At 40.4% G+C, this 25,517-nt stretch overlaps 1 protein-coding gene across 6 annotated transcripts in view; it reads left to right on the top strand.

Annotated features, from left to right (window-relative positions):
* The window catches only part of KCNJ2 (potassium inwardly rectifying channel subfamily J member 2), a 255,701-nt gene extending 230,659 nt beyond the window's left edge, over positions 1-25,042 (top strand). For all 6 annotated transcript variants that reach the window (XR_004972718.1, XR_004972714.1, XR_004972713.1 and 3 more), the window contains 2 exons: positions 23,942-24,085; positions 24,850-25,042. The gene's annotated coding sequence lies outside the window, so the exon portion shown is untranslated. The remainder of the gene's footprint in view (positions 1-23,941; positions 24,086-24,849) is intronic.
* Positions 25,043-25,517: the final 475 nt, after the last annotated feature.

Here is a 25,517-nt window from a genome sequence, read left to right as displayed (position 1 = left end):
TTTCTTATCTGACAGTTTCTCTGAGTGTGTAATGTCTGAATTGACATCTGGCCCATTCACGTACCTAACGCTACATGTCGCGGTAGCAGAAAATGCTCGGTTCCACTCGTGCTGTCTTTGCTTCATTTATACCTAGAGAATCACTTTCTGGTAGCTCGATGTGGTATTATAATTAGTTCTGACGAATGAGATGTAAGCAGGGGTGCTATGTGCAACTGCTGTGTTGTGTCTTTAAAGGAAGCAGGCAAGGTGTTTCCAACATAAACACGATGGCTGGTGCACAAGCAACCATTTTGGGCCAGGAAGGTGCCTGGGGATCTACTATCACGTATCCACATGATCAGCCATGGACAGCAACATTTAAGGGTGGGTATGTGAAAAATTAATAGAGAAAAGCAGACACATTGTTCTCCCACTTTTTAAGGTGCTGTAAGGTAGGTTTCTAGCATTCACATTTCAACCTTGGAGGACCACATTTTCAGTCTATCTGGGGCAGTCCTGGGTTCCATAATGCCTCATTATAATTTTTCTACTACTTCTCATCATTCTCAAAAGTATCTGGCTTAGGTGAGGTGTCATATGAAGGTGCTACATAACCCTTTAGATCCCACATGTTCCTAGCTGCAGAAACATTTATGGAAATGACATTTTCCCTAGGAGTTTAAATGTAAAACAGCTAAAAATGGAGTTGTTCTGGTTTAAAGAGGGTTGGGATGGCTACAGTTTTGCCTTATAACTGCAAATTACAGACCAGGCCCGACAGCATGTATGTGTGTGCTGGGGGAGCAGGGGCAGGTATTCATATATCTACTTGCTTGTTTCTTGGTGTGGTTTTTATTTTCATAATTGACGGGGATTTCTACCAACTAAAAAGATAATATTGTCCTTAGAGACAAATGTAATGATAAATAAAGGGAAAAAATAAAGAAGACGCACTAGACAGTGTTAAAGGCCCTTCCTTCACTGTGTTTTTCGGAGTTCAGCCAATTTACTGAATTTACATAATCCTTCCCACTCAGGGATACCTACTTGGTTATCCCAATTTTACAAGCGAGAAAACCGACGCTGAAAGCAATGCGGTGGGTTTCTACGGTCACATAAACATCTGACTAAATGGCTGACCCCAAACCCCAATGTACTCAAGCTCCTCTCATTGAAGACTGGTTAAGACTGGAGTTTTCCCTTTTTTCTACGAAGCGTTCTTTTCATGTTGGCTCTTGTCCATATTCCCTCCTATTTACCCGATGACTACTGTGACTCAATTATTGCAACCTCCTTCCAGAGAAGAGAAAAGAGGAAGCGAGAGGAAATTAAAAGTCGTGTTAAATGAGTCTATCCCTTTTAGGAGAAAAACAAAAGCATTCCAGCAGCAGCAGTGTCCAGTGGCTTTATCAATTAATTTTGGCGACGGGGAATAAGATTACGGTGACCTGTCCTCGCCAACTTTAACAGCTGCCCATCAGAGAATTTTGCTTTTTTCCTCCCCCATAGGCTTGCTAAGGAGGCGTGTCCTAGATAAGGACCGCATTTCCAAACCTCTCTTGGACCCAGGTGAAGCCACGTGATTAGATCCTGACAATAGAATGTCAGGTAGTGATCTTGTCTCCTCCATGAGGAAGTGGAAGGAGTGAGGGTTCCTTTCCTCCCTGTTTGTTCTCTCTCTCCCCCGCGCCCCCAGCTAAGTACTCAAAGAGGAAGGAAGATGACAGAATGCAAGACATCTATGAATTACCAAGGAGAACACTGCCTGTGTGAATGAGGAATGAATTTTTCTTTTGTTAATTCGTGAAGGTTTGGGGGGGCTGTCTGTTATGGAAGCTAGCCTTATCCCAATGGACACATTGCTTTAACTGATCCTGTGAGTGAACAGCATTAGGGACTCTTAGGTTTGAGTCCGTGATGTCTCCCTGCTCTTGACCAATTACTTGAGCTCTAGTTCTCAGGGAAGCATGCAGGTTTGGGTGCTGTAACAGCAATCGGAGGTGTCTGCCACACCAAACCGCGACAACTTTTGGATGTTTATGGAAAACGCTGTGCCCTGAATCTTGCAGAGGCTCTAGAGCAGCGGTTCTCAACCTTCTGGCCCTTTAAATACAGTTCCTCACGTTGTGACCCAACCATAACATTATTTTCGTTGCTACTTCATACCTGTCATGTTGCTACTGTTATGAGTCGTAAATATCTGATATGCAGGATGGTCTTAGGCGACCGACCCCTGTGAAAAGGTCGTTCGACCGCCAAAGGGGTTGCGACGCACAGGTTGAGAACCTCTGCTCTAGAGAGATAGGCGGTCTGACAAAGGGACTGTGTTCGGCATGAAAAGGCACCATGGGGAGAACAGAAAAGCTACATTGCATAACCATGCATTTGCACCTTGCTAGTTTGCTTGGGGAGATTGCCTTAGTGCCTGGAATACTACTTTCAACACTTTGAAATGCAATATCTTCCGCCCTCTGCTGGTTACAATTTTGCTTTTCAATTTTAAGTAAGAAAATGGAATGAGGAAATCACAGAATGCCCAATACAGGAATAACTGGGATCCAAAGTACCACCCGGCAGAGCTGCATTCAGGGTGCCCCACTTAGTTAAAAGTGTTAGCTCCTGAGCAAGGAGGAAAAACCTTTCCCGGCTTTGCAGCTGCCTGGGAAGCCTGCATCCTCCAGGTTCTCCAGCTCTCTCCAGGAATTTGCCCACCGAGCTTCTCTCTGCAGAGGTCTTTAGAGATTCCTAACTGGCTTTGCTTGAGATGGCTCTGAAGTCCTGGTGATCTCAGTGTTTTTGACAGAAAAGCCTTTGTTCCTTGAAGGGAAATGTCTGTAAGAATCTTCAAACCACACAGTGACTTTAAAAGGACAGTAATAATTTAAATGCTGCCTGGCCAGGATTTCATCAGCTGTCTCTTTCCCTCTTTGGTGGATCTGGGAGGGAGAGAAAGCCTGGTCATTATCATAGCAAACTGTTATTAAATTATGTCAAGTGCAAATCGCTATGACTGACACTTGCAAACAAAGAAGGGGTGTCCAGGAATAAAAGGGCCCTGCAATTACAATTAGATGTTCTCTTAGGAACAGATTTTAAGGACCTAGATGCAATAGAACTAGAATTCCATATGTATAATGTTATTGGAACTCTAATATTTGTGTGTGTGTGTCCATGGGACAAGACCCAACCAACTGAGCCACACCGGCCAGGGCACATGTACGTTTTTGTTTTTAGTCTGAGAAGTCATCCGTAGTGTGAATATACTTCATTGCATTTGTCCGTTCACCTGTTGACAGACATTTAGGTGATTTCCAGCATTGGGCTATTGTGAATAAAACGGCTATAAATATTTTTGCACAAGTGTTTTGGTTTCTCTAGGAGAAATATCTGGGAGTGGAATTGCTGGCCATAGACATGATACATTTCTAAAAAAAATTTTTGTATGTTAAAGCAAAAAGAATCCACCAAAAGAATTCTCCTTGAATTCCCTGAGTGCTGTCTGTTTTGCTCTTGGCCGGAGACTTGCCTGACTTATGGGAATTTGGAATCGCCCTTGGCATTGCATGTGGCAACACAACTGTATAGAAGCTTCTGTGAAAGTTTTTGTTTCCATGAATGCTGGGAACTGTCAGAATTAGGAATTATGTATCCGGCGTGAACTTTCACATAGCTGAAGCTGCTGTCACCAGGTGACAAGCCCAGGGCTTAACCAAATAAGTCAAGACAAGAATTCTGGTGTGTTTTTTTTTTGGCTTTTTCCAAAAAGTATCCAAGGCCCTCCTGCAAATCACCCGGGTACCTGATTAGACACACGTTTTATCAAGTAACCTGGGGACCCTTATGACCAGCGATGGTTAAGAATTACTGGATCGCCATGGCTGGTTTGCCCCAGTGGATAGAGCGTCGGCCTGTGGACTGAAGGGTCCCGGGTTCGATTGCGTTCAAGGACACATGCCTAGGTTGTGGGCTCAATCCCCAATAGGGGGCGTGCAGGAGGCAGCCGATCAATGATTCCCTCTCATCATTGATGTTTCTATCTCGTTCCTTCTCCTTCCTCTCGGAAACCAATAAAAATATGTTTTTAAAAAATCGCTGGATCGATCTAGACCTGTGATTTTCAAGTGTGACTGCACAGTACAGTCACTTAGAGAGTTTTCAAAATTTCCATGCCCAGGACACACCAAAGACCAAGTCAGTCAAACTCTCGGGGCATGGACATCAGGCATCCATAGGTGACAATGAGTGGCCAAGGATGAGAAAGACTGGTGTGCCCTGTGCCGTGGTTAGCGAGGCTGAGGGTCCCACCAGCTGCATCTCTGACATGCTGTTGTCCATCCATATCTCCTGAAAGTCTTGGAAAGGTTTGGGGAAGGGGCTTTTTAATGTCCTTAGCACCAAGATACCTGGACTCTCCCAGTCAGCAGAACTCTCTCAGGGGCCTTGTCATCATGGGTTGCCTACGTCTTGTGGGAAGCCACACATCCTTTGGACATTAATCTAAGCTCTGAATGGCAGGATTAAATCATGAATATTGCCTTTACCTAATAAAATAATATTTCACATAAAGTCATATAGGTAGTCCCCTCATTTAACAGTTTTGCCCATGAGTCGACATGGATGATGAAATAGAGTCTGAAGACTATGCCCTGGGCAGGCCTGTTCAGTTTTCAGCAGGTTCAGTGCAGGTGGCTAGGCTCCTGGGAACATGATGGGGCCCTTCTACATAATGAACTCTCCTAATGCCCATTGTGCAGTGGCTGAGTCGACGACAAGTTATTACATAGTCCAGTTCTTAGGAACCCATATATTTCAGAAGATGAAATTCGCCTTTGGGGTGAACTTGCTTGAATATTCCATTAGGATTTACTTGATAAAAATCACTTGATCACGTGCATTTCTGCGACACATGATTGGATTTCTACTTCAATGCCAACCTTGCATTTTTTTCAGTTTGCTAACATTGGCCTTGTACTAATTCACCTAAAAAGCAACTTAGAGAATTGTTCTATTTTCTATTTGTAAATGCAACATGCTCTACTAGTATTTCGCATTCCACTCTACAACCGCCTCCCTCCAAGTAAGTGGATTTTATTTTGTAAGGAAATACAATCGTGTGATACAGTAACCTAAGCAATTACGTGAGTCCTTTTAAACTGCTTACTCCTAGCATGCCAGCTGAAGGGGAGCAGAACTTGTCACCCCCCAAATAGGCTTCTTTGGCATAAGAATTACTTTAGGCTGATTGTTTCTAAAATATAATTTTTACTCTAGAGGAGCTCTGAAAACCAAGCGAAAGTCATCCTCCTGTAAGAGCAATCTACGTCTATAAGGGAAATGACTCAACCTATAGAAACTCTTATCAAAGGCGAAGACACAGACTTGTGTGTGCATGACAACCCTCCTCTTGTTTTCTGTGCTTTGCCTGACAACCTGGCTCTCTCCCACCCAACACATTTTGTCTTTAGCTGGAGGTGGTGTTTCGGCTGATGGCTTGGGCCATGTTGAGGAGTAACTCAAATTCCACGCTGCATGGAGGCTTTGAAGTAGAAATGAAAGAACAGTTTGGTTGGCACGGAGCATAAGCAATCTTTGTGAGAGCCTGGGCATACCCTCGATCTGTGTCACCATTCCAATCGTCACTTTGGAATGTCACAGGCCATAGCCTTCGCTCGCTGCCCTTTAAGCAACCTCTGTCCATCCACCAAGCCATTGGCCTCCAGCCATCCGTCTCAGCACACTTCAACTACAATTTGCATCTGCCTGGTCGGGAGACAGTTTATTTTCTTGCTACCTTTCCCGTTGCCTTAGCCAGTCCCTGTCTTGAGTGTTGACAAAGGGAGAGGGCAGTTCTGATATGTCACACCAAGTCTGTTGGATGAATATTTTCCTTTAGGAAAGAGTGAAAGTGAAATCCCATCCTGACCCACCCTCTTTCCAAAACAATAAACATTTCCTGGCTGCCAAGATTCCCCGCGTCGCTGAAGGCCGCGCAGTTGTTATGGAATAGGCAGCTGAGCTTTATACTTGTCTGGACCATCTGTTCTCATAGTTAGTTTTAAAGAAAACCACTTAAGTGACCGCGATTCATTGCAAAGAATCATGGAAAATGTTAGGTGACCGTGTCACAGGAAAACTTAGGCCCACTGAACATCAGTGCAAGAAGTAAGGCATTTCCTACGTTAGTTAATACAAACTGGTGTTCACATTTATGACTTCTGTTCAGTTATTATTACTTGTGAGACAAATGGAATACAGTGAATGAGAAAAGCCAAATAATTTAATTTCTTCATTTTCTTGACACATGTTTAGCATCCAAAGTCTAAAAGTCCAGATAAAAGGAGAAATTGACACATAACAGAAGCTGTAATCTAGGTAGGGCCAAACTATTGAGAGTAAATGGGAAGACATTTTATTAAGTGAAAATACTCAACATAGCTTTTAATTATTATTTTCTAGTAGATTTCTAGATATTCTGAGGTATTACAAATAAAGTTATTTCAAAAGACTTTACCACCAGAACAAAGACTTCTATCTAGTTTTACTTAAGGTTAGTAGAAAACAAGTTAAAATTGTGCAGGATTTACAACGTGTAAACTGTGTTAAACAATATAGACATTATAGGCTATTTACAATAGTCGAGATATGGATGCAACCCAAATGCCCATCAGTAGACGAGTGGATAAAAAAGTGGTGGTAGACATACACAATAGAATATTACTTGGTCATAAGAAAGATTAAAATCTTATTTGTGACAGCATGGACGGACCTAGAGCAGTGGTTCTCAACATTCCTAATGCTGCGACCCTTTAATACAGTTCCTCATGTTGTGGGGACCCCCGATTTCATTGTTACAAATTGAACATAATTAAAGCACAGTGATTCATTACAAAAACAATATGTAATTATATATATATGTGTTTACCAATGGTCTTAGGCGACCCCTGTGAAAGGGTCGTTCGACCCCCAAAGGGGTCGCGACCCACAGGTTGAGAACCACTGACCTAGAGGGTATTATGCTAAATGAAATAAATCAGACAAACACCATATGATTTCACTTGTATGTGAAATCTAAAGAACAAACCAAATAGAAATAGACTCATAGATAACGGAGAACAGACTGATGGTTGCTAGGAGGAAGGGGGTTTGGGGACTGGGTGAAAAGGTGAAGAGATTGAGAAGTACAGATTGGTAGTTTATACAAAATCATTATAGATGTAAAGTACAGCATAGGAAATAACAGTGTAATAACTGTTTATGGTGCCAAGTGGGTACTGGAAATATTAAGGGAACACGGTGTGATGTATATGATTGTTTAACCACTGTGCTATCCAAAGTAATACTGCATGTAAACTGTAATTTAAAAAAATAAAATAAAATAGATAAAAACAAACTATATTTCCCAACTCACTCGCAGATGGAGGTGATGGTGTGATTAAGCTTTAGCCAGTGTTATGTAAGCGGAAGTCCCTTCAATGGGGACTCCCAGGCAGCTCTAGAAGGGGGCTAATCGAGATGACAATTCTTTCCGCTTTTCCTCTTCTCTTTGTGGGGATATAAAAGCCAATTGGAAAGGACAAGTAATGGTGCAGCGGAAACTAGGAGACGGAGTTTTCACTAGCACGTGTGCTGGCTGTCCTAGCCCTGGGCAGCCTACTGCTTGACGTCTTTTACATGAGAGAAAAACATGCTTCTACTCCATGGAAGCCACTGTTTTTCAGTTTCTGCTTCCATCAGATGAAGGTAATCTCTGATAGAGCGCACAGACTTCTATCACAATCTCTGTGTTTTGTTTTTTTTCCTGTGTGTGAGGATCATCGTTTATATTTGCTTTGACTGCAAGCTGTTCTCTCTGTGTTAGGGAGAAAACTTCTCATTTTTTTATTGATATCAGAGAGGAAGGAAGAGGGAGAGAGGGATAGAAACATCCATGATGAGAGAGAATCATGGATTGGCTGCCTCCTGCATGCCTTTTACTTGGGATCGAGCCTGCAACTGGGGCATGTGCCCTAATGATAATAATTTAGTGACCGCTTAGTAAGGGCTTGACATATGCCACAGTAAGTATATGCATCACCCATTTGACAACAGACAGGAATGATGTCACTGTATCCTGTGCCTGTCAATCACAATCCAATGACTAATATGCAATAGGAGGTGGTCGTTTTAAAAGTACAAACATCCTTCTTCCCACGGAAGAATGACTGGGATGAAGAGAGGTCAGAAATAATGCCATGGTAGGCATGTGAATGAGAGGAGTGCCTTCAGAAGGTTCACAATTCCTGTATCCAGATCATAACCCAATGCCACTTAATCCAATAAAAGCAGCTGATCTTTAAGTAACCACAGACTCCATCAACTTCAAATATCTCTGGGACGTGCAAATCTCCGTGGTCGTTTTATTTTGGAAAGTGTTACCTTGACACTGGCCCAAGTAACCACAGTTATTTTCTAAAAATTGAAATGATAGCTCTCTATAAGTAGTTCCAGGCAAAATATAGAACCTAGACTTTTCCAAAAAGACCCTAGAAGATCCCCTTAGACTTTCTGGCGTGGGCTGGGACTCGGAATGATTGAGTGAAAAAACTCATATTGATTTTTTTGATTCATTGGAAGAATTGTCTCCCCGTGATGAACATATTTATTTACAAGGGTGCAGATTAAGACCATTTGTCTTGGCTCCACCTGTTGACGTTGATCAATAAGCTGTTTAAGATTGGACTACATAAAAGACTTAAACTTTTCTTTCCATTAGAAAACATTCTTTGAAATGCACAAGGTCATTTTAGGGTCTGCTATAAAGAATCTTGTGTGTGAGTGCGTGTGCCATTTATAGAAACATAAACCCAAGCATTGAATATTTTAGGCATGAAATAACAATAGGAGAAAAATTATTTTAACCCAGTCATTAATATTTATAATTGTTCAGTCAGTTGGATTAGTATCTGATAGCACAGACTGTGTTCAGAATCTCAGAATTAACCTATAAATAATAATAATAGCACTGATAGCTTAAGACAAACATACAGATTAAATTTCAAAGTTTTAGCAAGAAGAGACTTCATAATAATTTAGTCTAGAATATTTCAGAGTCTGTGTGTTTAGTTCTAACTATGTAAGTAAAGTACATCTACTATGCATATGTTTTGTCAATAAATATGCACTCAATTTAATTGTGGGAAATAATTTAGTGCCGTAAGGAGGTCACACAGCCAAGGTTGATGAGTAAGTAGTGTATGAAGTTAAGTAGTATCATTTTGGCAAAACAGAAAAACAGAAAAGCCTATAGAATAATAATACTTATAAACTAGGATTCTTTGTCTGCTAAAATGGCTCTAGAGCAGCCATGGGCAAACTACGGCCCGCGGGCTGGATCCGGCCCGTTTGAAATGAATAAAACTAAAAAAAAAAAGACCGTACCCTTTTATGTAATGATGTTTACTTTGAATTTATATTAGTTCACACAAACACTCCATCCATGCTTTTGTTCCGGCCCTCGGTCCAGTTTAAGAACCCATTGTGGCCCTCGAGTCAAAAAGTTTGCCCACCCCTGCTCTAGAGACTAATCCAAAAAAAGAATTACCAATACAAGGTGGAGCTAAAGTAAGTTTACAGTTGTGAATATGGGATACACAGCACTTATTCTTGTGTTGTTATTTATGAATTATTGTATTGTTTTTCATATTGACAACTGTAAACCTACTTTCACCCCAGCCTGTATTGTTTTCATGATAAGAGATCCATTGGATGAGTGGGAACATTCAGGAGACTTCAATTTAAGACCCTATTATTCTGAATAACTAAGAGCAAGTCACCTCAGTTTCCTGAGACTTCTTATTCCCATTAAAACATAAAGATGTAAGCATGTCTAATCTAATTAATATGCTTTTGAGATGTCTTCCGGTAATTGACCTACAATCATTTGGAGATGTATTCTGAGTGGTAGACTAGTAAACTATCTTTAATTATAACTTATGTTACTTTTTGTGTTGGAATAACTCTCACAGCACTGTGCACGTGTGTGCTTGTGTGTGTGGATGCTAACGTGAGCCTTGTCAAAAGATGACCACAACTGACTTCCTCCACTTCAACTTTCCACTAGGAAATACTCCCATGTTAACAAACCAGAGGAAGGCAGATTTTAAAGCTGTGTGTGTGTCTTACTGTGGTTAAGACATCTAGTCTATTAAAGTAGAGAACATGTTTAAAAGGCTCTCAATGGAAGGGAAAGGAACAGGAAAATCACCTGTGATTCCTATCTCATTCATCACTGCTAAGCCCGTCTTTGCCATCTGTGTTTTAAAAGGAAACCCTTTGTCTGCTTAGTGTACAAGATTGAATGGTACAAAAGAGAGAGATTGATCCATAATATTAGTCATACTTTAGGGAGGGAATATTTTCCAGGGCAACAACTCAGACACTGCAGTAAACATCATAAATCAAAGACACCATGATGTTCACAACTGTACTTAAGCCCTGTTGATAGGCTAACCCTGGTAGGGAGGATTAATTTCTTCCACCCCCATTCTGTGTTCAAATAGGCTCTCTCATGTAGCTCCAACAGGAGCAGGGGAAAATATACTGCAGACTCGCTCAGTCCATGAAAAGATTTGAAATATACAGCAGAGTTTTCTTTTCAGTGGCACAATTTTCTTGGACTGCCATGTGCACTCAATGAGATGAATGCTCATTTGATTAAATATCAAATTTCTGGAAAGTTGTCTTTTAATTAACATAATTTGATGTAGCTAATATTTTAAAGATGAGGAGTTTATCTAGTTTGTGGAGAAATAGAGACACTTGATTAAACCACCATCAAATTAATAGCATGTTACTATGCGGCATTATCAAGATAATTTTATACTAAAGATAGGAACTATTAATTTCATTAAGCAAATATTAACTTTTCCATTTTAAATGGGTATTTGTTTACTAAATTACTCATCTACTCTGACATTATTTTAGTTTTAATAATTTTTTGAGCCCTACCATTTCTATTCCATGGCTCAGATTGATAGCAAGTTTGCCCTTTAGTGATAAATTATTAACACAGTTAACATTTCAGGTTTAATTTACAAGAAGAGAAGGAAGCAGAACATTTTGATATTCTTTTCTAATTTATTTCCTAAGGTGGAATATTTAAATTCTTTTAAATGGCATGATTGGGGAAAAAGACAGTTTCTGTGTTTGTGTTTTTTTTTTTTTTTTTAATTTTAGTAGTGGGCCTTGATCCTGATAACAAATGTATCCAAATATTTCATGCCATTTTGGATAGACATGAACAAATTGCTGGCCCGTTACCAACAATTCAACTGCTCTCATAAATGCCTAAGGAAAGAATACCAATTGTCATTGTTTTCATACTTTGAAAAGTTGAGGATACATCATTCTTACTGGCCTACCCAATTGCTTGGAGAGAGACATTTATTTTAATTTTTTTTCCAAATTAAAGTTTTCCTGTTGGTGAAACTAATTCACGCATAAATCCTTTTGAATTTTTTATTGCTTTTATGCATGACAATGCTCCTCGGCCTTTGAGGAATGCAAGGAGTCTGGCTGCCTTTGAAACTCCCTGTAGAACTCACCGTGTTCTGTGTGCTCTTTACACCCTCTGTCTTTTCCAGCTACACAGACCTGTGTCTGTCCCAAAAAGCCAGTGCAAAGAACAATGTCATCTTCCTAATGATTTTTCATTCCAAATGCTTCATGTAATCTAGCATGTACAGAATGACCTTCCATGTCAAAATAATGCACTGTTATGATGTATCTGGAACAAGGATTATACAATCAATCTGAACAGAGTCTAATTCAGAGCATTGGTGTTAGCAGATGTCAGGCCTCTGTAGGAGACGATGCTCTCCATGCCTCCTTTTCCCTCTTACAGGACACATTCTATTTTCAATAGACAAATTACAAGAGAAACCAGCAGGCAAAAATATGTGGCTGTGAATAGGAAGAGAGCTATTCAGACCTCTGTGTCTGGCATCTATTTTAAGTTTGATGTGATGCCAGTTCTGGTTAGGCAAATCTCTTTACTCCATAAGGAAGAAAATAATGATTTTAGTTTAGATTTTCAAAATCTAGCTTCTGAAATACTATCAACAATTATATATATATACTAGAGGCCCATTGCACGAAGAGACTTGTGCAGTAGGCCTTCCCTTCCCCTGGCTGCCGGCACCGGTTTTCCTCCGGCACCTGGGACCCAGGCCTTCGCTCCGGCTGGAGCTTTCAGTCTTCGCTCCGTCGCTTTGCGCAGATGTATGCAAATTAACCACCATCTTAGTTGGGTTAATTTGCATACTCTCCTGATTGGCTTGTGAGTGTAGTGGAGGGACAGTCAATTTGCGTGTTTGTCTATTATTAGGTAAAAAAATATAAATGTACAAAATTGGTGGTAGCAAAAAGATCTAGCTTCATAAAAGAAGTCTAAGCTTTCTTTTAGCTCATTTTCAATGCTTTCTTAGATTTAGCATAAAGAAAGTAATTCATTTGTCTCAGATTTCACAAGCTCATTTAACCATTTATTTTCAAGTTTGTAGTGAAATAGTGTATTGTGATTATCTGGCTTAAGAAAAGATTTCAGCTGGCCCTAACTGGTTTGGCTCAGTGGATAGAACGTTGGCCTGCGAACTGAAGGGTCCCGGGTTCGATCCTAGTCAGGGGCATGTACCTTGGTTGCGGGCACATCCCCAGTAGGGGGTGTGCAAAGGGCAGCTGATTGATGTTTCTCTCTCGTTGATGTTTATAACTCTCTATCCCTCTCCCTTCCTCTCTGTAAAAAATCAGTAAAATATATTTTAAAAAAAGAAAAGATTTCAGCGGAATCAATATGGAAGGAAAACCTAATGGGCAGCTCACTCTTTTATGCAGTTGAGTGAGAATGTGCTTTCATTGTAAGAATTCAGATATATGCAGGGATGGGCAAAAGTAGGTCTACAGTTCTTATGGAATATAATACAATTCATAAATAATAATACAATGATCTGTGTTTTGTGTACTCACAATTGTAAACTTAACTTTTGCCTCAACCATGGATATTTCCTGACTTCCGGGAACACATGCCCCATCAATTATAATGCAAAATATGTCACATTATACCTATAAAAGCAAAATGTCACAGTTCATAGGAGTACGAAAGAAGGCCTCAGAAGAGGGTTAAATGAATGGAATCCTAAGCATGAATGGGAATTCCAAATACATCAGCAGGCATTTCACAAGAAGGGAGAGCTTGAAATTCCATGGCTTGTTCGTTAAAAAATAATTGACATGGTTAAAATAATAGGGAAGGAGGCTGTAATGAAGGGGCCTGCCAATTCTAAAGGGTCCGGAAAGTATATGGAAGAGTTGAATCTAATCTTGTTGACTATCGAAGTTTTCTATTTTTTAAAATAATTACTTACCATGACTCATTTTACGTGGAAAATTGAAATCCATCTACTTAACATTAACGAGTTCTTTTCCCAGGATATAAAATGACGTTACCTGAAATGATGCTACTTAGCGGCAAAGCCACAGTTCCAATTTGGGCATCTGGCTTATTTAAGAAATGAATTATGTGAATGGCATTATAATAACACGGAAGAGATTAGAGATGTGTGTAGTGCAGGCATATGTGTCTGTGTGTGCTAGTGGGTGTGAAAAAGTAATTAAGAAAACACGTTCTCTTTTTCATTCATTCTAAGAGGATTTCTTAAACTTCGGTGTACTGAATGAACACTGAGAAATAATATATTTAACATTTCAATAATATGATGATATAAATAAAATATTTGTATCAACTGAAACAAATCCCATAAGGACATTTTTGGGGGGATTGTGGTCTAGTGTTTGAGTTAGCTTGTGCTTTGAAAGTAACAAAAGTATAATTTAAAACATTTCTGGTCCTAAGAAAACATTTATTTCTATTTTTCATGACCCTCTGCTTCCCTACAGCCTTATCTAACTCACACTGGTCTTCCTTAGTGAGTTATTCCCTTAGAGCATTTATCAGCTACCTCTATAAAGGTAATCTTGTTGGCTGAAGGCTTAGCTAGATGCTTATAGTTTTCTTTACTTTCAAGATGAAAGATATATAAACCTGATTTGCCTATACTTTATCTTCTCAACAAAAATTAGATTTGCCATGGTAGTTACAGGCACATTTGAGTTTAAGATTGTCTGGAAAACTCCAGCTTGTATGGTTATGTTAGCTAGAGAGCTGTACTAATTTGTCTAATATTTCAAAATAACTAGGGAAGCAACTCTAAAGATTATACTTGCTCAAAACTGGAGTCATGCATTTATTTCTTAATTTTGATCCTGTAGTTTCTTCCTATTACTAGCTTGTGAGACTGAGAAAAGAAAATGATAGAAATATAGAATTATGATGAATGCATGTTTGCTGTCTTACAATTTGGGATTTTTGGAGAAGTTAATAACTACCATTATCACTGAAGAGCAGATGACCTCAATTATGTGACAATGGATTCATCAAATTAGTGACTGGCCCTGTAATTACAGAGTTCCAAAAATGACACACCACGTGTCACGGTCAAGTAGAATTAAAGTGAAAAATGGATGGAAATTAAAAAGCAAGTGTTTTTAACAAACAAATAAATGAGCTAGAGCTACATGGTTTCACTCCATGTGCATGCAGTTCCAGGGCAAGGCCCTAAGAACCTGAACACTTTACCCTTTACTCTTGGGATGGTGAAGGGAAAGGGACTACAGCTGGGGTAACATTGGCCCATCCTGATCTCAGAGTGGTAAGTCAAAGCTGAGAATACTGGCTCTGCCCAGAATCCTCCCATCGTTGCTCATCTACTCCAGGTAAAGTCCATACAGTTAGCGCAAAGAACAAGTCTCTTCCTCATTTCATTCCTACTGTCTCTAGAACGTCACATCCAGCTACTCTGCCCTCTAGATTAAAGGTGCACTGGGCTGTTTGAAAGTCTTCAAACACACCAGGAACCTTCAACCTCTGCATGTGCTATGCCTTCTTGAAAAATCTTCCCCAACCTACCAACCAGGCAAACACCATGTCTTCCACAGGATAGTTTAGAGCTTGGTCGGCAAACTGCGGCTCGCGAGCCACATGTGGTTCTTTGGCCCCTTGAGTGTGGCTCTTCCACAAAATACCATGTGCGGGCGCACGTACAGTGCGATTGAAACTTCATGGCCCATGCGCAGAAGTCGGTTTTCGGCCTGGGCGAGTCTATTTTGAAGAAGTACTGTTGATATTTGGCTCTGTTGACTAATGAGTTTGCCAACTTATTTGGAGCTTCCCTCTTATCTCCTTGTTTCAAAATCACTTCCATTAGCCTATATATCAGTGATGGCGAACCTATGACACGTGTGTCAGAGGTGACACGCAAGCTCATTTTTTTGGTTGATTTTTCTTTGTTAAATGGCATTTAAATATATAAAATATCAAAAATATAAGTCTTTGTTTTACTATGGTTGCAGATATCAAAAAATTCCTATATGTGACATGGCACCAGAGTTAAGTTAGGGTTTTTCAAAATGCTGACACGCCGAGCTCAAAAGCTTCGCCATCACTGCTACATATGCTTTCATTTTAGCATGGATATTGTCATCATTTATAGTCAGTAATTCAAGTCTCTTTTTTTGTGAGATACAGAAAAGCCATATACTAAATAGTTGTTGGTATATTTTCTCACCAATGAGATTATGATTATCCAGGTTAAAAGTCACTCCTTACTTAACTTTGAATTCCCAGAGATTCTAATTAATTGTTGAAAAATGAAAGAAACAATCAACCAACCAATCAAACCACACAGCTCAAAGGTGATCCATTGACTGTTCTTGCTCTCTTAGTACATACAATGTACCTCCAAATAAGTCATGGGCACAAAGTGGGACAGATATGTCATAGTGAACCCATGGACCACTCTTGAGTTCCCGATAAATATCCATGAGGACCCTTGCTGTCAGTGTACATAGAGAGTCAGGGGGAGCTCCAGGTAAAGAGCCCCCTGGCTCTTTGCAGAAAATGATCCTTAAATTTCAAAATTCTCCTTTACTTTCCATCCAATACTAGCATCTCACCAGCAACAGCCAGGTTTGTTTAGATAACGTACTCCATTTACATTTAAAGTAATTGTTGACAGGAATGGACTTACTATTGCCATTTGGTTTATTATTTTCTGGTTGCTTTGTGATTTGATGGTTTCCTATAATTGGATGCTTTCATTCTTTTTTATTTATCTTTTGTATATCTAATATAGGTGGGGTTTTTGCTTTGTGGTTACCAGGAGGCTTACATAAATCATTTTCTATTTATAAGTGTTCACTTTTTAATAAATACTACCCTCTGCTTTCACCAAACATGGGCAAATACTCCAAAAATAGAAATTGCTAAATGGAACAGACATTGTGTTCTCCTTTCCAAACTATTAGAACTTATGAAAATAGTTTAGATATTGAATTTTTATGTATTCTTCTATTACTTTCCAAATTGCTTGGCGTATTACATTTGCATGATCTCATTATAACAGATGATATCTGGAGTAGTCATAGTTTTAAATTCCAAACTTTGATACTTCCTTGTTGTATCGCTTTGATCAAATTATGTAATGACGACTCAATTTTTCACCTGTAAGATATATCCCCCTCATACAGTTATTGTGAGACATAAATACGTTACTGTACGTAGAATGTACAGAATGGTACCAGGCCCAAAATAATGTTAACCAGCATTATTATAAGAAGCAAATTGTAAGCCTTTTCATGCCTCTTCTGGATTTCCATGAGTTTCTAATAGAGGAGAGTTCACCCGGTCCGTCTATAGCAGTAGTCGGCAAACCACGGCTTGCGAGCCACATGCGGCTCTTTGGCCCCTTGAGTGTGGCTCTTCCACAAAATACCATGTGCGGGCGCGCACGTACAGTGCGACTGAAACTTCATGGCCCATGCGCAGAAGTCGGTTTTCGGCCTGGGCGAGTCTATTTTGAAGAAGTGGGGGTACGTTCACTGAGGTCGACCCCTCAGATTGAGGATGTTTTTAGCAAAGGCCAGCTTAGGAGTACCCTAATTAAGTTAACAACAATGTACCTACCTATATAGTTTAAGTTTAAAAAATTTGGCTCTCAAAAGAAATTTCAATCGTTGTACTGTTGATATTTGGCTCTGTTGACTAATGAGTTTGCCGACCACTGGCCTATAGCAATAGCTGTTGGGTGTACAATAGTGTGAAAAGAAATACTCGACCTGACAAGTTATACTTGGCTTTTGAGTCTCACTGGGCCTCCAGGGAGCCCATAAATGTGGTTTGGAGATATAGAAGACTGGCTGCCACTCCAAAAGACAATAAGTGTACTTTTCCCTACAGGTAAATGGAAAACTATTAAACGTTTATTTGTTAGCTATATTGGGATAAGGACTTTGCAAGAACAGAAGGCTTCCAACTAATTAGGCTCATTGAAAAGCCATTACTTAGCTTTTAATTAAGCAAATAGAGAAGGGAGAGCACAACTTCATTGTTATCTAATTAAGATGGAGTCTTAAAGCTGGCATTTCCAGAAAAGCTTGATCTGGAGGGTAACATTCACTACTCTAAAACCAATCATTTTCTAAGTCAGGCATAGAGAATTACAGTAAAATCAAACTTGGTGGTGGTCTTGGCTGAGAAAAAAAAAACAAAAACTTTTGTATTATAAAAGTGAACCAAAATCACTAAAGGCCATTTTGGAGCCCGTGACCTTGTATTATTTAGACCCTTCAGTGAATAGAGAGTGATGATGAAATGGCACACCTGGCTTGGTTTTTTAGGGACAAAAAGAATATAAAGCGTTCCATGAAACCTGGCCTGTGTGGCTAAGTGGCTGAGTATAGACCTATGAATTAGGAGGTCATGGTTCAATTACTGGTCAGGGCATATGCGTGGGTTGTGGGCTCGATCCCCAGTGTGGGGCGTGCAGGAGGCAGCCGATCGATGATTGTCATCATGATGTTTCTAGCTCTCTCTCTATTCCTCTCTTAAGTCAATAAAAATATTTAAAATATGTAAAAAGTCCCACGAATATCACATGCCATCATTTTCCCTGCATTGATTTAAGACTACTTAGTCTTCTTGGGCTCAGTGAGAAGGTCTGCATTGCAGATAAGTCAAAACCACCTGTCCACTAACTACTTTGTACTTTTGCTAATGAACATGCATTACTGAGAAAAATCGGTTGAGTGATTCTCTCACACACACTTACATGTTTAAGGAAATGACTCAGTTCTTTGGAAGATTTTGCCTAATCCACTTAATTCTTTCCATTTTTCATATGTCTATTAATTTCATTGAAAAAGAAATAGACTTGTATTTGGCATTTCCAGGCTGTGCTGATGGAAAAAGAGCTCAAAGAAAGGAAGTTATCATGTTGTTGCTTGCTGTCAGGTAACATTTTTGTCATCATCCCTGTACTTGTTTTGCATTATCTATTCTTTCTTTTGTTAATCCTCACCCGAAGATATTTTTATCATTGATTTTTAGAGAGAGTGAGAAACATTGATGTGAGAGAGACACATAGACTGGCTGCCTCCCGAATTCACCCTGACTGGGACTGGGGTATTGAACCTGCAACCCAGGTAAATGCCCTTGACTGGAAATTGAATCTACAGCTCAACCTCTAACCATTTTAGCCACACCTGCATGTGCTTGTTTTTGAGTTGACTTTAGTCGGGTGAATCTGAGTCACTTCAGCTAATGTCAAAATGAGGATGGAGCCCATGAATTCGACTCCGTTACACACCGAGTCTGTGACATATGGATAAAGCTGAGCCTTCCTGTAGTAAATCTTGTTAGTAATAAATAACACCCACCTGATTAAATTTCACTTTATTTGTACTCTTCTGGGTTTCTCAAATATTTTACCATAAGCATGTATGACTTTCTAGTCACTGAGATATAATTTATGAATAAGTAAATATTACTTACCTAGGGCAGGTGTTAAGGCAGTTAAGTCAAACAAAATTATAGAAGTGGAACATTCTAAACAGGGGACAGGGGTACAGCCCAGGGGCCAAATCTAGTTGCCTGTCTCGTAATTTTTAAGTAAAGTTATTGGAACACAGCCATGCCCATTTGTTTACATATTAATTAGGGAGGCTTTCCTACTACAAAGGCCACATTGGCTGAGCAGTGGCCACTGAGCATGTATAATCCACAAAACCAAACACATTTCCTCGCTGGACCTTGGCAGAAACAATTTACCACAGCCTGGCATAACGGCACCTGTTACTAATTTCTGTAAATTAGCTCTTGTTCTAAAATAATCCAGAACCTCAGGTTCATTACTGCTGTTTAGGAAATTTCTTCTATAACATGCAAATTCTTATGGACTCTACATTAACGGAGCATTTTTGCAAAATGCAGAATTTGCTGGTATATTTCTTTTTCTGTGGGTGAAAAAAAAACTGTCTGGTATATCATTTTGTCACTAAAGAGTAGTCATTTTGCACAAGTGGAATAAATATATTTTACTTTTGAATCGATTTATAGAGTCTAGTGAAGCTTTGTAGGCTAATTTGAGCTATGAATAGAAGGTGGATGTCTTTTCACCAATCTTTTCAATAATCAAGACTTACTCATCCATATATATATAAAGAGCCAAGGGCCCTCATGATCGAAACAACCAGACAGACAACTGAAAAGGCTGTGTGGGGCGACCAGGCCAGCAGGGGGGGGGGGGGCAGTGAGGGACGACCAAGCAGCAGGCTGCGTGGGGTGGCCAGGCTGCAGGGGGGGCAGTGAGAGGTGACCAGGCTGGCGGGCGGGGGGGCAGTTGGGGGTGATCAGGCAGGTGAGAGGTTAGGAGCCAGAGGTCCAGGATTGTGAGAGGGTACAGGCTGGGCTGAGGGACCCCCTCCCCCCCCCCCCCAGTGCACGAATTTTGTGCACCGGGCCTCTAGTATTAGATAAGGTATGACACAAAGCCACTATCCATTTCTTCAGTGCCGTTGTTTACAAGAACATTAAACATAGCGCTTTTGTTTCATTCCAAATAATTAATGTAAGGGATGTAAAGAGTATATATAGTATATTTGGAAAGGTGTGGGCAATTGCTGTCTACTGCAAAAAGAGAGAGAAGCATATTTCTTTTTACTTGAGACTCATAAAAAAGAAGTGAGTTAGGAGTTTCTGATTGGAAGACACTTGTCTGACCAGAGAACTTTTAAAACCCATGGCTTTCTCCACCTAGTATTCCTGAAAACAGCCTTTCAAAACAGTTCCCATAAAACACTGGATCATAATCAACATGGAACCATCATAATTTTATGGATTCTACATTAACATTATTACCAAATAATAACCCCTCTTTATATTTGGTACTATCCAGTTCCATTTGTATAAAGTAGGTATACTTTTACTTAAATATTTTGGTTAGGAGATTCAAAATCACTTTTGGATGCAGTTGTAGAGTGTTTGTAGTTTATTCTACTGCATGTGTATGTGTGTTGCATTCTAATGTTGGTCTGCGAGAGAGCATTAGGATATAGTGCCCAATTTTGGCTGTTGTGAATCGTGCTGCTCTTAAATTCTAGAATATATCTTTAGTGAACACTATTAGCCATAGAACTTGCAACATAAACATAAATAGTGTGGTACTATATTTACTAGATTCAGAAACAATGATACTAAACCATGTTTTAAGACTGTGTGTGTGTGCAAATTAGCAAGAGAGAAAAGCCACAGATTAAGTATATTGGGAAAGAGCTGGGAAAATTGCATCACATAGGGAGAAACCCAGTGGTATTAATGATAACATTCTGGTTTTTAAACTGACTGAATTTCAGCTGTCCACTGTATTGTTTTGCTTCATAACATACATATATGGAATTTAAAAGAAAATAGGATTGGATGTGCTGTTTCCTAGTGTTGTTTCTTATTCAAAGCTTTAATGGCATGCATTACTGAGATCTCCTGATCAAAGCAGATTCTCCAATGACTCAGCAAAACTGGATCACCTTCAACGGCTTTGAAAATTCTTGTCAAGTTGGCCTCTTAATCTTCAATATGCATGTCCTAATCCACCCTGCACATTGTGGAAACTTTTTTATTTTTCACCTTGTTTTTGAGTGGCGATAGACTTGTTCCCACTGGTTAAACGCCCGAGCCTTCCTGACTGTCCCATAAGGAATGGGAGCGTGCATCCTCACTCTCTCTGGAATAACACACTGAGAAATAACACAACTACACGCATGCATTTCCGTCTAGACCAGCGGTTCTCAACCTGTGGGTCACAACCCCTTTGGCGGTCGAACGACCCTTTCACTGGGGTCGCCTAAGACCATCCTGCATATCAGATATTTACATGACAATTCATAACAGTAGCAACATTACAGTTATGAAGTAGCCACGAAAATAATGTTATGGTTGGGTCACAACATGAGGAGCTGTATGTAAAGGGCCAGAAGGTTGAGAACCGCTGGTCTAGACCCTGGGGAACAGTGTCACGTCCCTCGAAGGACAGTGCTCCCTCTTCCCCTGTTGATTTAGGCACGAAAGCATGCGGATGGTCCCACTGATGCTAGGAGAAAAGCTAATCTTCAGAGAAAGGCCCGAGAAATAAGATTTGCAGCCTGTTAGGTCTGATCAAATAATTGAATGGGCACCCCCTCCCCCGGGGACTGACCTTTAGACCACTTGACAACAGACATTCCCTTTCGCTTAGACCAGTGGTTGGCAAACTCATTAGTCAACAGTACAACGATTGGAATTTCTTTTGAGAGCCAAATTTTTTAAACTATATAGGTAGGTACATTGTTATTAACTTAATTAGGGTACTCCTAAGCTGGCCTTTGCTAAAAACGTCCTCAATCTCAATGAGGTACCTTCACTGAGGTTGACCCCTCCCAACTCTCCCATCCACACTCGTCTATCTCCTTTCGTTCATCCTCTCTATATGTTCACACCATCTCAACATACTTTTCTCAACACTACATCTCCTCGACACTCCATCTTTTTTCACTCCACAACGTTCCCTAAAATTAACTTAATAAACAAAGTTTTAAGTCAACTTCGCACTGTACGTGCGCCCGCACGTGGTATTTTGTGGAAGAGCCACACTCAAAGGGCCAAAGAGCCGCATGTGGCTCGTGAGTCGCGGTTTGCCGACCACTGGCTTAGACCACATTTCACCTGCTATGACCACGTTCTCTCCCCACCAGATTTTCCCAGGATCTGGACCAGCCCAGAGAGTTCCCTTCCCAAAAAAAGCCCACCCAGCGTCCTTTAAAATCTCTGATTCCCCGTCCCTGCGTGCTGGCGCCATTTTGGGGCCCAGGCCATCTGGCATGCAGACGACCTAATACACGTATAATCCCTTACCATGTCTGGCCTCATGCGTTCCTCCTGCGGCAACCCTAACAGCCCTGGTACACTTTCCATCAAACCAACCGTGAAGCCTCCTCTCTTTCGGTTTCTCAGGAGTGAGTTCACATTTTCAAGCTAGGTTAGGTTAAGAATGAATGCAGTATAGAAAAATAACTGTGATGAAGAAAGGTATAAAAAGATTTCTCAGGCTCTTTCATTTTCTTTAGCAAGAGAACTAGCTTCAACTTGCAGGACGTTCACTGGCAAATCCTCACAGACAGCACTGAACTGAAGAGAAGCATTCGAAGGACCTCAAAGCATTTCTCAATTCCTTGAGTGAACTTGCAGCCCCTTTGGTTCTCTCTGGCATTTTTTTCATTAATAATTTCTGAAGCTTAATAGTTATTTCTTAAAGTTGTCATACATTTTTCCATTCTACTTCATTATTCTCACTAACAATCATTTTTCTCACATTATGTTTAGATTCTAATAAGATTTATTTTTCAAATGCTTTCTTTCCTAAATTGGAAAGTGAAGGTGGAAAAAGCTAATGTGTAATTTCGATGCATTCAAAAATGAGTTCTTTGGGATTGTGGTGTGGAAGTAAGTGCAGTCATAACTGAAAATGTTAACTGCAGTGCTTGGGTATGCCTGATGGCCTTCCCCTCGCAAAAAGTTTGCCTTGGATATTAATATGTTTTTATAGCTCCGTTAATTTACATATACATTCCATTTCCACCCCAACCCAAACTCTGCACCCCACACACGGCAACACTGTCTGCTTCCGATCTCCAAGCTACATTTCTGTCCCCAAAAGCAGCGTAAGCATTTCTGTGCTTGAGCAAATAGAGGCCTCGCTACTTTAAAATCTCTCTCTCTCTCTTTTGCACATTTCCTATACTCCTTTTATCTCGTTCTCCCACACACATCCTGAGAAGAAATAATGCATCTCAACGGATTCAAGTACTGCATTTGCCAATAAGACTTTGAAAACAAACTGCAGGATATTTTACAGCCATCCACTTGCTCATTCCCATCATCCCCAAGGGGATCAAGCACATATTATTATTCCATTAAGGAAGTGAAGACTCTCTGAGCCAAGCAATGCTCCCTTTAGTTCCCTCCCTCCCATTTCCATGTTCTAGAATTGTCTCTGCATACATGGGTCTCAAACCTTGTCAGCCATACCTTGTGACTTGCAGGAGATCCTTAAGGCAAACTCACCACAGGGACCAACAGGAAAGCCATGGAGATAGGGCTCTAGGTCCATGCCCCTCCCAGAAGCGAAGCTGCTCCACCCGTGAGTTATACACTGTCGTTGTGTCTCCAATTATACCGGGGGGGGGGGGGGGGGAGGAACTCAGTGTTAAAAATGGCTGCAAGTAACTCTCCTAGCGAAAGTTTCTCCACACATATAGCACTCCTGGTTTTTCCTAGAGAACTAGCCAAATCAACCCAAACAAAACAACCACAGATTAAAAAAAAAAAGTTAAAGCAACACTTATCTCAACATAGACACATTTTCAAATGAATCTAAGGTAGAAGAGAAAACTTTTTGGGTGATTTGAATTTTTATGAGTTTTTAAAAATGTATTACCTTTCTTGTTCAGAGTGTTACAGATGTTCCCCCTTTTCTCCTTCTTGCCCCGCTCCCCCCAGCTCCTGCCCCACCGAAGGCCCAGGGATCTGCTATACAGATGCTCAATGCAAAACTTTGCTGATCCAGGAAGAACCTGAGAAATACCACACACTGTATCTGATGCTCCGAGAATCCCCATGCACGTTAGCAGGTTAAAGAATCTTGTAAGTCCTGCAGAGCACACTTATCTGTTTAAGTCAAGTCTTTCCTAATCGTATTGGACCGTGAGACCTCTTCCGCACCAAACGTTTATTAGCAGCTAAGCAAACCATGAGTACATCTGGGGAAATTCCTGCCTCTTATAAATTAATGGTTTGGAAATCTTTATCAAGTCAGAGTGTTATAATCTGTGCTAATATAGAGATTTTCCAAACTTATGCTTGGTTTTACGCGGTAAAGAAGGACATTCTTATTCTATGAGCAGCGCAAACATATGCCTGTAGGATAAAAAGACATCAGAGAAAAGAACAATGAAACATTAAAGTAAACACATTTGTTCCCTTTAACTGGGCCGTTTTGTTTTCAGGAACATATGTGTTGTTTCTTACTCTTTTAGCCTAAGTTAAAAGAAAGCCAGGAGCAACTCCTCACTGTGTGGGTGGGGGTGGGCGGAGGAGACAAATCATACTAGGGAAGTAGAATTTTAAATCTGCAAGTGGCTACTGCCTCTGTATACTTGTGCAAAAAAGGACCTGATATTAAACTCAATACACCCAAAGTTAATTTACTTGAAGTACAGTTACTCTGAATTGTGAATAGTTTAACGTGCTAAAGGAGTCTGGCGAAATTAACTTTTGCAATATCTGTGAAAAGATAACACATAAAGCAAATTAATATCCTGGAAGCGACAGACGCTCAGTGGAGGCTGTATTTTTCCCTTTGTGACTATTTAATATCCTAATTAAAAAGCTCTCTTATCTCTTCGCAGAAACATTTACAAGCGCCGCATTGGGTCCAGGAGCCTTCCCCATGCCAGCCTGCGGGAGTGGAAGGAGCTCGCAGACAGCTGCTTTGAAAGTTACTTCTTTAACTACAAGGACACGATGTTGCTTTTCATTTCTTTAAAATGCCTGTTCATGCCTGGCTCGGTGGTTGAGCACTGAGCACACGCCTGGGTTGTGGGTAGCCAATCAATGATTCTATCTCATCATGAATGCTTCTATCTCTCCCCCCCTCTCTGAAATCAATAAAAATACATTTAAAAAAATATACTTGCTCAATCAGAGTTCTTTCTAAGTCTTAGAACATTTCATCACCTCTCTCCTGAGTTCAGAAAAAGGACGTCTAGACGAATACGTCTTAGCACCCTGCTAACAATTTCATGTGCCCTTTACACCTTACAACAAACCAAACAACTCCATTTTTCAGATGAGCAAAAGCCGTGAAAGATCACTTAGCCAGTAAGTGCTTGACTTGGACATGAACACAAACTTGTCTTGCTGGTGGCAGGGAACAGACTGTGGACTCTCAGAGGGAAGGTGGGTGGGGGAGGGAAGCCATCCACCACAGAGCTTGTAGGCATAACTCAGGGACACAGACAACAGGGCGGAGAAGGCAGAGGTGGGCCGAAAGGAGTTAAGGGGGGAGACGTATGTA

The sequence above is a fragment of the Myotis myotis genome, unplaced genomic scaffold (genome assembly GCF_014108235.1).
Source record: "Myotis myotis isolate mMyoMyo1 unplaced genomic scaffold, mMyoMyo1.p scaffold_m19_p_17, whole genome shotgun sequence".
In the NCBI taxonomy this organism is placed as follows: Eukaryota; Metazoa; Chordata; class Mammalia; order Chiroptera; family Vespertilionidae; genus Myotis; species Myotis myotis.
Note: the sequence above shows the minus strand (reverse complement) of the source record. Positions and strands in the feature narration are given on the sequence as shown.